This window comes from Pinus tabuliformis, chromosome 4_1 (genome assembly GCF_031772625.1).
Source record: "Pinus tabuliformis cultivar Carrire ecotype Pingquan chromosome 4_1, CPIR1, whole genome shotgun sequence".
In the NCBI taxonomy this organism is placed as follows: Eukaryota; Viridiplantae; Streptophyta; class Pinopsida; order Pinales; family Pinaceae; genus Pinus; species Pinus tabuliformis.
In genome coordinates, this window is record NC_142303.1 from 577,344,916 (window position 1) to 577,358,763 (window position 13,848).

General features: G+C 35.0%; 1 long non-coding RNA gene across 1 annotated transcript; it reads right to left on the minus strand.

Annotated features, from left to right (window-relative positions):
• Positions 1–11,860: 11,860 nt before the first annotated feature.
• On the minus strand, positions 11,861–13,632 carry LOC149177232 (uncharacterized). The gene is made up of 2 exons (XR_016258753.1): positions 13,285–13,632; positions 11,861–13,153 (listed from the first exon to the last, which is right to left on the minus strand). It is a non-coding gene; the product is annotated as an uncharacterized LOC149177232 (long non-coding RNA).
• Between the last annotated feature and the right edge of the window lie 216 nt (positions 13,633–13,848).

Genomic DNA, 13,848 nt, shown 5'->3' on the forward strand with positions numbered 1-13,848 from the left:
TAAGATTCCTTTATTACAATCCATAGAAGAAATACCAATTTTTTGCAAAAATAATTACAAAATTAAGTACACAAATATTAGGGAGAATAAGAAAAGATATGAAAAGAATTCAGTTAATCACAAAAATTGCAGACATTATGATGGGGAAGATGAAAATTCAAAAATGTTTAGATCGAGGAAGCCCCATTTTAAAACTTCCCATCAATGGATCTGAAATACCAAACACGCTAACTGATCTAAGAGAAACCATAAACATAATCAGTAAATAGGTTATGGACACACTTAGGCTTCCTAAGCTTCAATACACACCAACCTTGTTGCAATTAGTAGATATGTTTCTTGTTAAACTGATGGTGTGTTGGAAGATGTTTTTGTATCTTTAGATTCTTGGGAATATCCTGTTGATTTCATGGTCTTAACACCCAAGAATAATTTAGGACGACATCCATTAATACTAGCAAGGCTTTGGTTGGCTACAACTGATGATTTCATCAGCTGTAGATCAGGCAATATGTTTATCTCAAATTAAAATTATACAAAGAAATTTACATTATATCCCCCTAAAAGAATAACAATAGATACAGAAACTGAAGAACAGATAGAAGATGAAGAAGATATACAACCTATTTTCATTACTGAACAAGTAAAAGAGGAAGACCAACTTTTAAATTTACTGGAAAATAATGAATCTTCCTCACATTATGATCGTAATTGAAATGAGTATCTCTCATCTAAACAAGTATCATTTCTCTCCATGGAAAAATTTGGGAATTCCTCGATATAAATCTTTCGAGGAAAAGCCTTGAATGTCAATGAAAGCCTGGAAGAAATCCAAAACAATCAATTGATAGAAATTTTACAAAAACATTCATCTTCTTTTGCATGGGAATACACTGACATGAGAGGGATTGATCCTAAAAGTTGCATACATCATATCTACACTGAACAAAATCCAAGACCAGTTATACAACCTCAGTGAAGAATGAACCCAAACCTAAAAGAAATTGTTAAGGAAGAGTTGTAGAAACTATTAAATGTAAATTTCATGTATCCAATATCCGACAGTCAGTGGGTTTCACCCCTAATAAATGCTTCTAAGAAGAATGTAAAATGGAGAGTATCCATCGATTATAGGGAATTAAACAAAGCAACATTAAAAGACCACTTTCTGTCACCTTTCATAGACCAGGTCTTAGACACATTGGCTGGAAAAAAGTATTTTTCCTTCTTGGACAGGTTTAGTGGATATAACCATATTCCAGTAGCCCCTGAAGATCAATATAAAACTACGTTCACCTATCCCTGGAGAACTTATGCTTACGAGGTACATCCCTTTGGGTTATGAAATGCTCTAGGAACATTCCAAAGAGGAGTCCTTGACATTTTCTCTGACCTTATTCATGATTGTGTGGAAGTGTACATGGATGATTTTACAGTCTATGGGGATTATTCAATGAAGCACTATAAAATTTAGAAAATGTCTGAATAAGATGTAAGAAACAAATCTTTCATTAAGCCATGAAAAATGCTTCATGATGTTTAACGAAGGAATTATTTTAGGTCATCCTATTTTAGGAGATGGAATCAAATTAGACTCCTCTAAAGTTGAAGTCATTTCTAAGTTATCAATGTCAAGTTGTCAAAAGGATGTTATAAGTTTTCACTGTTTTACTCGATACTATAGATGATTTATAGAAAAATTCAGAAAAATTTCATCCCCACTCTTTAAACTACTCACCAAAGATTGTGAATTCAGTTGGGATTCTGAATGTCAAGGTGCCTTTGAAACTTTGAAAAAGAGAATTTCTAAAGCACCCATGTTAAAAGGACCTAACTGGAAATTGCCTTTCCATATCTCAACAGATGCTTCAGATTCAGCCTTAGGGTATGTGTTGGGACAAAAATATCGTACTCCTTATGCAATCTATTATACCCGTAAAAATCTAACTCCTACAGAGTTAAATTATACTGTAACTAAAAAGGAGTTTTTATTTGTAGTTCATGTCATTAACAAATTCAGGCATTATATAATTGGCTATGAAAGTTTTTCTCACAAAAACCATTCTGCCATTAGATACTTAATGAATAAACCATTCACTAATGGAAGAATAACTAGATGGCTTCTACTTTTACAAGAATTCAACATAACCATTCTATATAGGCTAGGAAAACAGAACAAAAATGTGATTTTCTATCCAGAATACAAAATGAAAATAATCATCAACTCATAGAGGATAAATTTCCTGATGAATATGTTTTTACAGTATCTACTAAATCACCTTGGTATGCAGATATTGCTAACTATCTGGCCATAGGAAAAATGCCATTTCATTTATCTCCTAGAGAAAAGAGAAGAATAGTCCACAATAACACATCTTATTCATGGATAAATGAATAATTATACAAGACAAGACTAGATCTTATCATGAAAAGATGTGTTCGAGAGGACAAAATATTAGAGATTCTTGAAGCTTGTCACTATGAGCCATGTGGAGGACATTTTTATAACAAAAGAACTGCTTACAAAATCTTGCTTTTAGGATATTATTGGCCTTCCATTTTCGGGGACACCAAGGAATATGTTAAAAGATGCGACAGCTGTCAGAGAATGGGAAAACCTACTCTTTCAAATGAAATTCAACTACAACCACAGGTACTCAACGAACCATTTGAGAAGTGGGCAACAGATTTTGTTGGACCAATCAGCCTACCTTCAAAGCAAAAGAACCATATTCTTGTATGTAGTGATTATGTCACCAAATGGGTGAAGGCTAAAGCACTTCCTTTTGCTACTGAAAATGTTGTAGTTTCATTTCTTTTTTAGTATATTTTTACTCATTTTGGTGTCCCAAGAGAAATTGTAACATATCAAGGAACACAGTTCACATCTAGACTAGTGCAGAAGCTTATAGACCAATACAAGATAAAACATCAAAAGTCCACTCCATACCATCCACAAGCCAATGGACATGTTGAGTCCACAAATAATGTGATTTAGGCTATCCTTACCAAGAATGTACATATACATAGGAAGGGTTGGGTGGAAAACCTTCTAGAAGCCTTATGGGCTTACAGAACTACATGGAGAAATACCACAGGGAATACTCCCTATGAGCTCTTTTATGGGAAGCAAGTCTTACTTTCGATAGAGTTCTAGATCTAGACCTATAAGATAGTAGTCCAGTTAGGTCTTGACTTGTCAAAAGCCCAGAAGCAAAGGATGACACAGCTAAATGAGCTCGATGAAATCAAACAAGAAGCCTTCCAGAGAACTAGCCTAGTTCAACAACAAAGGTCAAGATGGCATGATAAGTACATTAAGGAAAGAAAATTTCATTTGGGAGATTGGGCATTTCTCCTTGATTCAAAATTAAAAAAATTTCAAGGAAATTTCCAAACCCATTAGCTTGGACCTTATGAAGTCGAAAATGTCTTTGAAAATGGTGCAGTCAGAATCAGGACTATTGATGAAGAGAAAACTCCTCTACTGGTAAAAGGACATTGACTCAGGCTTTACCAGAAGCCATTAAAAAAAGAGGAATTTGTTAAAATGTTTCAAGATAATTCATAATTGAAGATGGTCAAGAATAATTCTTCTTCTTTTCCACCTTAGAAATTTTTTATCAGTTTACTCTTAAAAAAGAAAACAAAAAAAGGTGGTGGGGGAGTATAAACATGAAAACCAACATGTTGTTGGTAGGTGTATATAGAAAATTTAGAGTGAAAACCAAATTTTTTTGGCGCTTCAAATTTTCCTTTCAAAAAAAATAATAATAAAGTCCCTTTATTAAAAAAAATTCTTTCACAGCTGAAGAATTAGCAACTTTCCATAGCTACGACAAGTTTTTGCAGCCTAATAAATTTTTGTTGTCTACAACGACACTTTGTGATTTGGATTAAAGGACAACTGAGAGAGAAAAGTACCTACAGGAGATCAAAGGTAGGTGCTACTTTAATTTAGCAATAGGGAAGGTTATATTGTATATATGCTTAAGAAGATATAGTACTGTTAGAAATTAAAATGCAATCATTATAACCTAAGGGTGATGGTCACCTAACAAAAATATCATATGCCACCACCTAAAAAGTCATGTCACATCCCCATTCCAAATCCACCGAAGTAATTACCAAATAATTAGTTTAAATGCGCCTAATGGTCATATTCATTCCTATAACGCTTATGATAATTCACCTATTATTGCATATTCCTACATTCCTCTTATATTTCATAGCTACTCCATCTTTCCGTCACTTAGCAAACCCTACTAGCTCCATTTTCTTGTCAAGGTAACCAGTCTTCGAGGCAAAGCATCCTCCAGAATGGGGATAATTGTTTGAACTGAGCCATCAAGGAAGTAATTCTTGGAGGGGTACCGAAAAACTAAGGAATTTCTGCAAAAGAGACAATGGTTACAGTTCACTGAAAAATTCAATGGCTTTCACGGGGATGTAACCAAGACATTTGCACACAAATTTGACAGGACTGAAGTTGAAATAGGGGATATTAAGCTCACTATAACAGATTCCATGATTGGGGAGGCTACTGAGCTACCAAGGAGTGGGGAAAAATTGTTTAAGAATAGGGGAATTGATGGGAGTATTGGAAGGTCTTCCTCAAAAATTCGAACATGGACACTACTTTGTAGAAGAAAGGTATTCACAGCACAACTCTGAAGAACAAATGGAGAAACTTATTACTTGTGCTTCAAAAGTTTGTCACTTGTGAGGGTAGGTTTGCGAAAATATATTTTTATCGTGTTAGGATGATGACACATTTCCTTGAAGATCACCAGGTGAACCTTTCCTACTTCCTCTTAAATAGTGTCAAGAAAATGTCTACAAACATTCAAAAGAAAATTCATTGTATAGAAAACACCATGTATCATCATGGCCTGATAAAAATATTAGTTGAATTTCATCTCCAAAGTATAGGGGATAATTGGGAGAGTTTCCTGGTGAGGAACCACTTTGAAGAAAAATCTCCAAAAAAAGCAAGTAGTAGCAGGGCCCCCAAAGGAAGAAAGAGAACCATAGAAGTAATAAAGGAGCAGGCACCTCAGACTAAGACAAAAGTATCAGAAGAAGAGCTCCCTATACTAAAGATTTTGTAGAGAATGAAGAGGGGAAACCTTAGAAGAAAGAAAACTAGCAAAAGTAAAGAAGAATTCTCACAAACTAAGCCCCTTCCTCAACAAGAAAAACCAGAGACTAAAACAAGGAACGTATAGGAAATACAAACCTCGGGGTTGAGGAGGAGTACAAGGCTGAGCACAGTCCCAAAGACAATCTCAAAAATTATAGAGTAGATTGGCCTTGAGGGAAATGAGCCAACAGAGAATGAACCAACAGAGGAGGAGCCAATCAAAAACCCTAGAAGTTCTCCAAAAGGGTCATCGATATGATCCTTGACAGTATCACCACAACCTTACAACTCACCTCCAAGAAGTCTAGTGCATAGTCCGGGTATTGACCCTGTTCAACAGGAAATATATGACTATATAGAGTCCTTAGAAAGGAAAGAGACAACAACCAAACAAACAATTCAGAGTCCTGGAGAAGGGAGCAATGAGGTAAATGAACAATCAACCTCAAACATCTTAAAGCATGAGATCTTTGAATTAGAAATGTTGAACCGATATCTCAAGAATGAGAATGAAGCATTGAAGACACAAAGTGAGATCAAGATTGCAAAAAGTGAAAATCTAATCCTTCATTTGAGCTTGTGGTATAAGAAAAACAAAAAGTTGAGGAAGGAAAGAATAATTATGCAAAGAGAGATTGTCATCTTAAAATACAAAATTCTCATAAGAAAACCTAGAATGTCAATAATTGCCAAAAAGAAGAAAATAGTGAAACTTGGAGGAGATAAGCAAGAGGCACAAGTGACTGATAAGGAAAAAGTGTATTAGGACATACAAAATCTCAAGTCTCGGGGAATATAGAGTTAGAAGATTGTCTTACTGTGACATTCCTTTTTGCCTCATATTGCTCTCTTTTCCTATATATTGACCACCTAAATAAAGCCATATCCACTAGGTTTTGGTGAAGGTATGCAATAATATTTCTTCTTATTCATGTTTGACTTTATACCCTATTGTTTTGTTAAAGAATGAAATTGGCTACATAATCAGTCTATTTCCGTAGCTAATGCAGATTTCTATAGTTGTCTCCATGGTTTGTAGGGTTCAGAAGCTGCAAGTCAGCAATGGAGGATACAGATGGATAGGGAATGGTTTCCTCGTCGATCCCTTCGTATCCTGTTGAAATTTTTCATTAAGATAAGCACAGAATATCGTGGTTAGTCCCCAAGTCAACTACAGGATTGTCGCCGAATGGAATCCGAGTTCAATCGAAATATTATCGATTTGCTTTCAGAATAACAAATCAAAGATTTAGCAATACAGTTTAGCTAAGATAAATATATTAGGCTTAAATTACTGATGTTGTTATGTCAGAGACCTGTTATAAAACTTATGGCTGCACTATGATTTGGTGCGCACCAGATGATGTAATTTTGAAATAGTTTGTGAATTTCATTTGCCAAGAATAGAATTGGTTTTGTGTGTATGCATTGTGTTGATTGGAGATTATGAACTGATCTATGGAGGGCCCCTACGAATAGTGGCAGGTCTTAACCAATTGTAATTCGATTTCTTTCCATTCCTAGAATACTTTGTTTTGTGTGGAAATGCAACATAATGAATTTGCCAATGAATCATTATTTACATAAGTAGTTTCTTCTGTTTCATACCTAGTTTAGTTTGCTATTTGAATTGCTTTATACTTGGTACAACATGGTTGCTTCCTTTGCTTATTATCAGGCATAGTTCAAGTGTGTTTACTTCATAGTATAGATGTTGTTTGAAATATATTGTTTGAATGAAAATTGAGTAAGTAAAGGTGTGAGAACCTTCTTCTTAACAATTGAATTCAGATAATACTTCTTTTTAGTCTAATATAATAGATTTCTCTTATTGAATTAGAGTTGCAGCCTAAAAACTCAATAGAAAAACCCCAAAAAAAGCCAACACAAGTAGAAGTTAGAAGCACTCCCATATCATCCATAAACTAATAGAAACTAACTCTTAAAAAATTAGATGATAACTTTAGAGATTGAGACACTAATATAATCAACGACACCACCTCCATATTAATCTTAAGTTTAGGGCCTAACAAAAACATAACGACATAAGAAATAACTTCTAGCACACATAGTGCATCTGTAGTTGATCAGTCCATGCACCCCAGTTGACAATTTATGATTGAAAATTTAAAGACATTAAATTGGCCAAATAGTTCACTACCCCTGGAAAAGGTTTCTTAAAACTTAATTTTGATGGGGGTTCAAAAGGGAACCTTGGCGAAGGAGGACTCGGTGGCATCTTTTGAGATACCCAAGTGAACATGTGGCTCATTTATTTAGAATCGTGTGGGATAGCAAGCAACAACAAGGCAAAATTCATTGTAGTAGGTTAGGGTCGCCGAATAGCTATAAGAATGGGTTACCGAAATGTCGTGGTGGAAGGTGATTCTAGTCTGGTCACAACAATTGTGATGAAACTCAATGGCATGTCATGGGATAAATTGAGTCAAAGTTGTAGGACAACACACCTTATATAAGAAGTAGGGGAGCTTATTCACAAGTTTAACTATATAATGGTCTGACATATAAGAAGGGAGGGGAATAAAGCAGCTAACTTCTTGGCCAATTGGGGATGTAACCATCAGCATGGCTTGTTGGAAACATTATGGCCGCTACAGCTTAGGGATGATAGACTCAAAGCCCTGAAGGACATTTTGGGCCAACGCTATCAACAAAGCCACGAAAATGGGAATACAATCAACAAAAACCTCGATCGAGGTGTGTTCTTGAGGCTGGAAAGGATGACAGATAGTTATGAGGAGTAAAGGTAGAGTACCTTCCATTGCCCCTCACATACTCATGGAGATGGGTGTAATGGCCTCCCGCATGCAAAAGTGGAGAGGTGGTAGGAAATGTGGTCGGCATGGCAAGGATAACGCCAGAGATGTAACAGGTAAGGGAGGATAGTAGAGCAGTAGTTGCATTCTCAAGGGTGGAGTTAAGGAAAAACAAAGGAGTGTTAATCGCATTGTTGCGAATGGTGGTTGGAGCTGGAGCACTAGAACAAGGAGGTGGAGACATCGTTGATGTCATCTATGGAGCGAGCTGGGGTATGTTACTTAGCCCTGCAACCCTATTACAATGCCAACATTGTTTGATTATGGATGGAGGGCTCAGGAGAAGCCCGGGGAGGGGAATTGTGGGGCTAGAACGGGAAAACACTGAAAGCATGGTATGACTGCTGTCTAGTTTAGTGTTCTCACTATGATGTTCCTAAGTGTCGACCTGGTCAGTGGCACCGAGGCCCCTCTTAAGAGAAGCAGAGTGAAAGCGCATGATTATTTGGGGGAAACAGAAGAATTAATGCATTGGGGAAGGGTATGCATTAAGGAAAGCAGAGGAGCGGTGTGTCTTGACTAGGCAGAGGGGAAAGGGAAGGCTCACTTATGCATGGGAACTCTTGACTGCGTAGAGGGGAATGGGGAGGCTCAACCATGCATGGGAAATCTTTCTTAGCCGAGAGAGGGATTGGCCAACCATTCTGGGTATGAGTGGCAATGGGAAGAAAGCAGAGAGAAGCAAGCCACGAAAAGACAATTGGCCTCATTTCCATAATGAGCTGTCACCCAACCTATGTATTTATCGGAGAGCACTTGGGATAAGCAAAGGAATAAGGTTAACATTGACAATGAAACTCAACGTCAAAATTTAATTCATCATTCTTGTGAACAAGGTATTTACAAAGAAGAGATGGCTCAACCAGTGCAAGGAAGAGGGCATGGAAGATTTGGGAGGGAGCCTGCAAGGGCAAAAGACCCGAGCACTTTGGAACTGCGAAGAGGAAGAAAATCGATTGACATCGCATCAGCGAAGTCATCGTGGCTTACAACGAGTGAACGATGTAGGTATCCATAATTTGGTTGAAGAATGGGAGGGAGAAATTAAGTAGCATAGCGAGACTAAGGAGGAGATTGAGGATTGGAGGACCTTAATCCCAGACCCTGAGAATACTAGAGGAAAAATAACTCAGTTTAAGCAGACTCTTTATCTTTATTGGCTTATGAAAAGCTTGATGGGGAAGGCGACGGAAAAAATATCAATGGTGATGGCTCTTACCCTCCAAGATATGCCCAACTACAGAAAAGATTTGCAATAAATTCAATTTCAGCTTCACAAGCAGGACATCCACCTGGACAGAATCCAAAGGCACATCCCTTACATCATCGAATTAATTGATATGCCTCGTAAATCTTCCAAGGACCCAACATTTCTTCAGTCAACTTCAAAAGAGCCGCATGAATAATCAGTGGATCTGGTTGCCTTTTGTTTTTGTGGGTAGCATTTACTTTAAAATATGCGTGCTTATGATAGATATACATATAATGTCTTACCATGAAACTAAAACTTATCTAGCATGGTTAAAAAGGATGATACTTTACTTTTTTTGGATGGCTTATAACGAGGATAGGTGGCCAACAGACTTGGTTTCCCACTGGGCAAGTTGTTGCCGCCTATCTCACATAAGTGGTGTAAATTTGTTGTTTATAAATAGAAAATGAAGGCTCCTACCAAGCTTAACAAAAAAAAAATATTATTCCCTTTTGTTTATAATTCCTTTGGTTTTGAGTATTAATCCATTTGGTTAATTATTCCGTTGGTTTTGTAATATTAATCCCTTGAGTTTATTAATATAAAGCTTCTTATTCCTAGTGCTTAATATTATTCATAGGGTTTTCAATATTAATCATTGGGTCTAATATAAATCCCCTTGGTTTATAATCACGGTCGACCATGATCCAACGCCACACTGTGACAAAGTTTTTCTCAATATGAAAATGAACCATGGTCCAACATTGCATTGTGATAAAGATTTTTTGCATATGAAAATCAATCATGGTCAATCATGGTGCAACATTGCATTGTCACAAAGATTGTCTCATTATGAAAATCAATCATGGTCAACCATGACAATTCTATGGTTTAAAATATTTATTTTGGGGTTTATATACCATGGTTTTATAATATTAATCCCTTCAGTGTAATATTATTCCCTTGGGTTTTAGTATTAATCTCTTGGGCTTATTATTCTCATGGGTTTATAGTATCAATCTCTTAGGTTTATTAATCTAAAGTTTCATATTTCTAGAGTGTAATATTATTCATAGGGTTTATAATATTAATCATTGGGTGTAATTATTATTATCCAATTTCAAGGTCACAACCAAGTGAGACATCAAATTGGTGTATGAGAACCCCTTGTTTGTGGAACAAGGGACCCACCTCTGTGCAACGATTTGACTGCTAAGTCTACGAAGGCCAACATACTCTACTCCCCTCTGGTTTTGAACTTGTGACGTCTTAGGAGGAAACACATGCTCTCAACCATTAGGTCCACTCAAGATGTACATTCTATATTAATAATAATAAATCCCTTATATTTAATTAATTAAAAATAATTAGTATAAATAAAAAAAAATCAATATTTTATATTTTCAAATGTATAATAATTATTAGAAACCCTAATATATAATTGATAAATGAAAAATAAATAATAAATAATAAACCCTAATAGATAATAATATTTAATATATTATTAAATTATATATATATATATATATATATATATAATTTCTAAATAATAGTATAATATATTCTAATTTAATATATAGTCTATAGCTAATATTATCAAGATATTCTAATTAAATATATAAAATATATTGAAAATTATATTGATATATATATATAATAATTAGTGACAATAACTTAATGGTAGAGACAAAGACATATTAATATTCATAACTAAATGTTCATTTATTATTATGCTATATGTGAATTATATTATAGTTTTAAATATCACTGTTAATATATTAGCAAAATTTTATGTAATAAGCATTATTATATCAATATACCAAATAATGTTAATTCGCTATGGATCACAAAAGCTTCAATAACAAGTATAATTATATAAATAAAAAATAATATAGTTATTAATGATGAGAAATAGTTAACCTTTAAAAAAATGCATCTAACATTTATTAATATGGTAGGTGATAGATATATGCCTATCAACCTATATCAACCACATTGATAAATGTGGTTATGAATGTGTTTCATACACTTATGAACGTATATCAACCACATAAATAAACATAATTGTACTTTTTTATATATAAAATATTTAATAATAACTATAAATAAAAAAAAAAATAATAATAATTAACCATAAAAAAAACTCTTTATTCAAATAAATATTTTCTTTCCAAATACAATTTTCCCATATGCTGAAGATGTAATTTGCTTAATAATTACTTAAAAAAACATTAAATTATTATATTAAATTAAAAGAAAATATAAAATTGATGACAAATATTTTAAGAATTATTAATAAATATTTTAATACTTACATTAATTAAATTATTCTATTATTAACTTTTTATATATAAAATTGAAAAATTTAAAAATAATTAAATTGTATAATTAAATTTTAATAATGTTCAGTAAATTTTCTATAATTAAAACATTTTTATTGCGTTTTGATGATATTAAAATTGATGTGGAATTTATTTTTTAATCGACAATAAATCCATCTTAATTTATTATAATCTAATAAAACATTTTTAAATTAAATTTTTTAATGTAAAATTAACAATATAAAATAATTTTATCGTACTAAAGAGAATATGTGTGGTCAGCAAGCCTCGTCATGAAAAATTAAGATTATTAAATAATTTTATCCTACTCAAGAGACAATGTGTGTCAGCAATCAGCATGTAAAAGTAGTGGGAGCATACAGCCATCATTGTATCACCTGCACAAATTTGTCTTTCATACATTCCAGTATTCCATTCAGGCTGGATGATACCTAGTTCTGTGATAAGTGGGTATTCCCTACACGGAAGAAGATGCCTGGTCACTGCCACCACGCTTAGGAGCTTAAAATAGAAGAAATTGAAGCCTTGAAGGATTATTCTCATTGTGAAATAGCAATGTACGCGACCACCCTCCTCTTCGAGCAGAATAAATGGCCTCGAGATTTTGTAATGAATTACGGAACACACCGAGTGGTTGAAGATGATGACCAGTGTTGCGTTGGACTCGCAGAAAATGGTATTGAAATTGGCGATCGAGGACAAGAAAAGCAAGAGAAGGGCTCCGCTGACAGTAGCGCAGCCTGAAGTTAAATTTTATTCAGAAAATTATCTTCTCTGTACCCTTACTTTCAAAAAATAGTCAACAACACCTGTTAATTTTCTTAATAATAACTAACAATAAACCAGAACTTTGCTTACTCCAAAATCAGTTTTGAGTTCTGGAGGAATATATTTGATTGCGGTAGTAAAATTTATTGCAATGGATATGAAGCAGAAGAAATATATATCCTCTATCTCACAAGAAAACACCAGGAAATTCGTATTCACAGAGCTATTGAGCGTGGGTTCTAGCAATGGAAGACAAGAATACGGAGTACAAAGAATAACTACAGAGCCTCAAACAGCTGTGTATCATCGATTTTGGCCAGTGGGCCTTATGAGAGATACTCGCCATACACAGTATCTCAATACCTGTACTATTTATTGATCTATTTTCCAGTACCTCTTACCTTATTCGAGATATTGGTATTGAACCAAGAGCATCAAGGCGCTTTTGCAGTCCTAGTGGATCAAAGGCTTCAAGGATCTAAATGGAAATAGGAAGAGATAAGATGGAATAAAAGATAAATCATCATACATCATGGTTAGCCCCTTGTGAATATATCTGGGTTTTAATCCCTTGCTAGATTTAATAGGTCGGGATTAGATGAATCTATGCTAATGTCAACCTCCCCCCGGCTCGCCAAACATGTGTACTGGGCCTACAAACTAGGGTAGGCTTATAGAGCAATAAAATGGAATAGGAATTAAGCATGAAAAGTTTAAACATCTCCCATAAGGGCTAGTCAGACAATTTGTCTTTCCCTTGCAAGATCCAGTTTCAGCGTCTCATCTCTGCATACAAATTTCCTGAGTTTTCTTGCGAGATAGACAGAACCTGCTCCTCTCAGTGCAGAAATATTTCCATCTTTCACGTCCACTGTCACAGAGACAAGTGAAACAACGCAGCAATAGTAAACCAAGACATACCAACAAAATTTATATGTATGAAATCATGGGCACAAAACTCGTTGACATCATACGCAACAATTGTAAATGGAGATTTGATACTTCCAGACTCTGCAGCAGACTTCATGGCCCTTATCTTGCTTTCCTCATCCTCCGTGGCCGACTTGAGCACCATTTTCTGCAAACCCAAATGATGGTTAATGCTGTCTATATACAATCGTCAAATCATTTACAGAATCAATTGTAAGAAAAAAATGGACCATTCACTTGGCCTGATGGAGAGGTAAAAGCTTATAAAGCCCAGCAAGATAGAATTGGACTATCGAGCCTTCAGGCTGATTTTCACTATACTCGAGATGGTTGGGATAAGAGCTCGACAAGGAAATAAATAGTTGCAGGCGAGCAAACTGTGCCTTCGAGGAAGAGCACGCTAACGTTTGGGGAAGGCTCCGGAAGGTGAACGGAAAGAGCAGCGTTTGTCTAGTTACTCCATTCTAAATATCCAGGATATTGTACAATATTCATTGTCTTTGAAGCCCTGAAAGAGACTGGTCGTTATGTATTAGGACATGGACCACGCGGTCCGGCCCCAATTAGCCTCTTCTCGGTTGAAGTTGGTAATTCATACCGGTTAGTCTCCACTGATGTTCTCCCTGATATTGATGA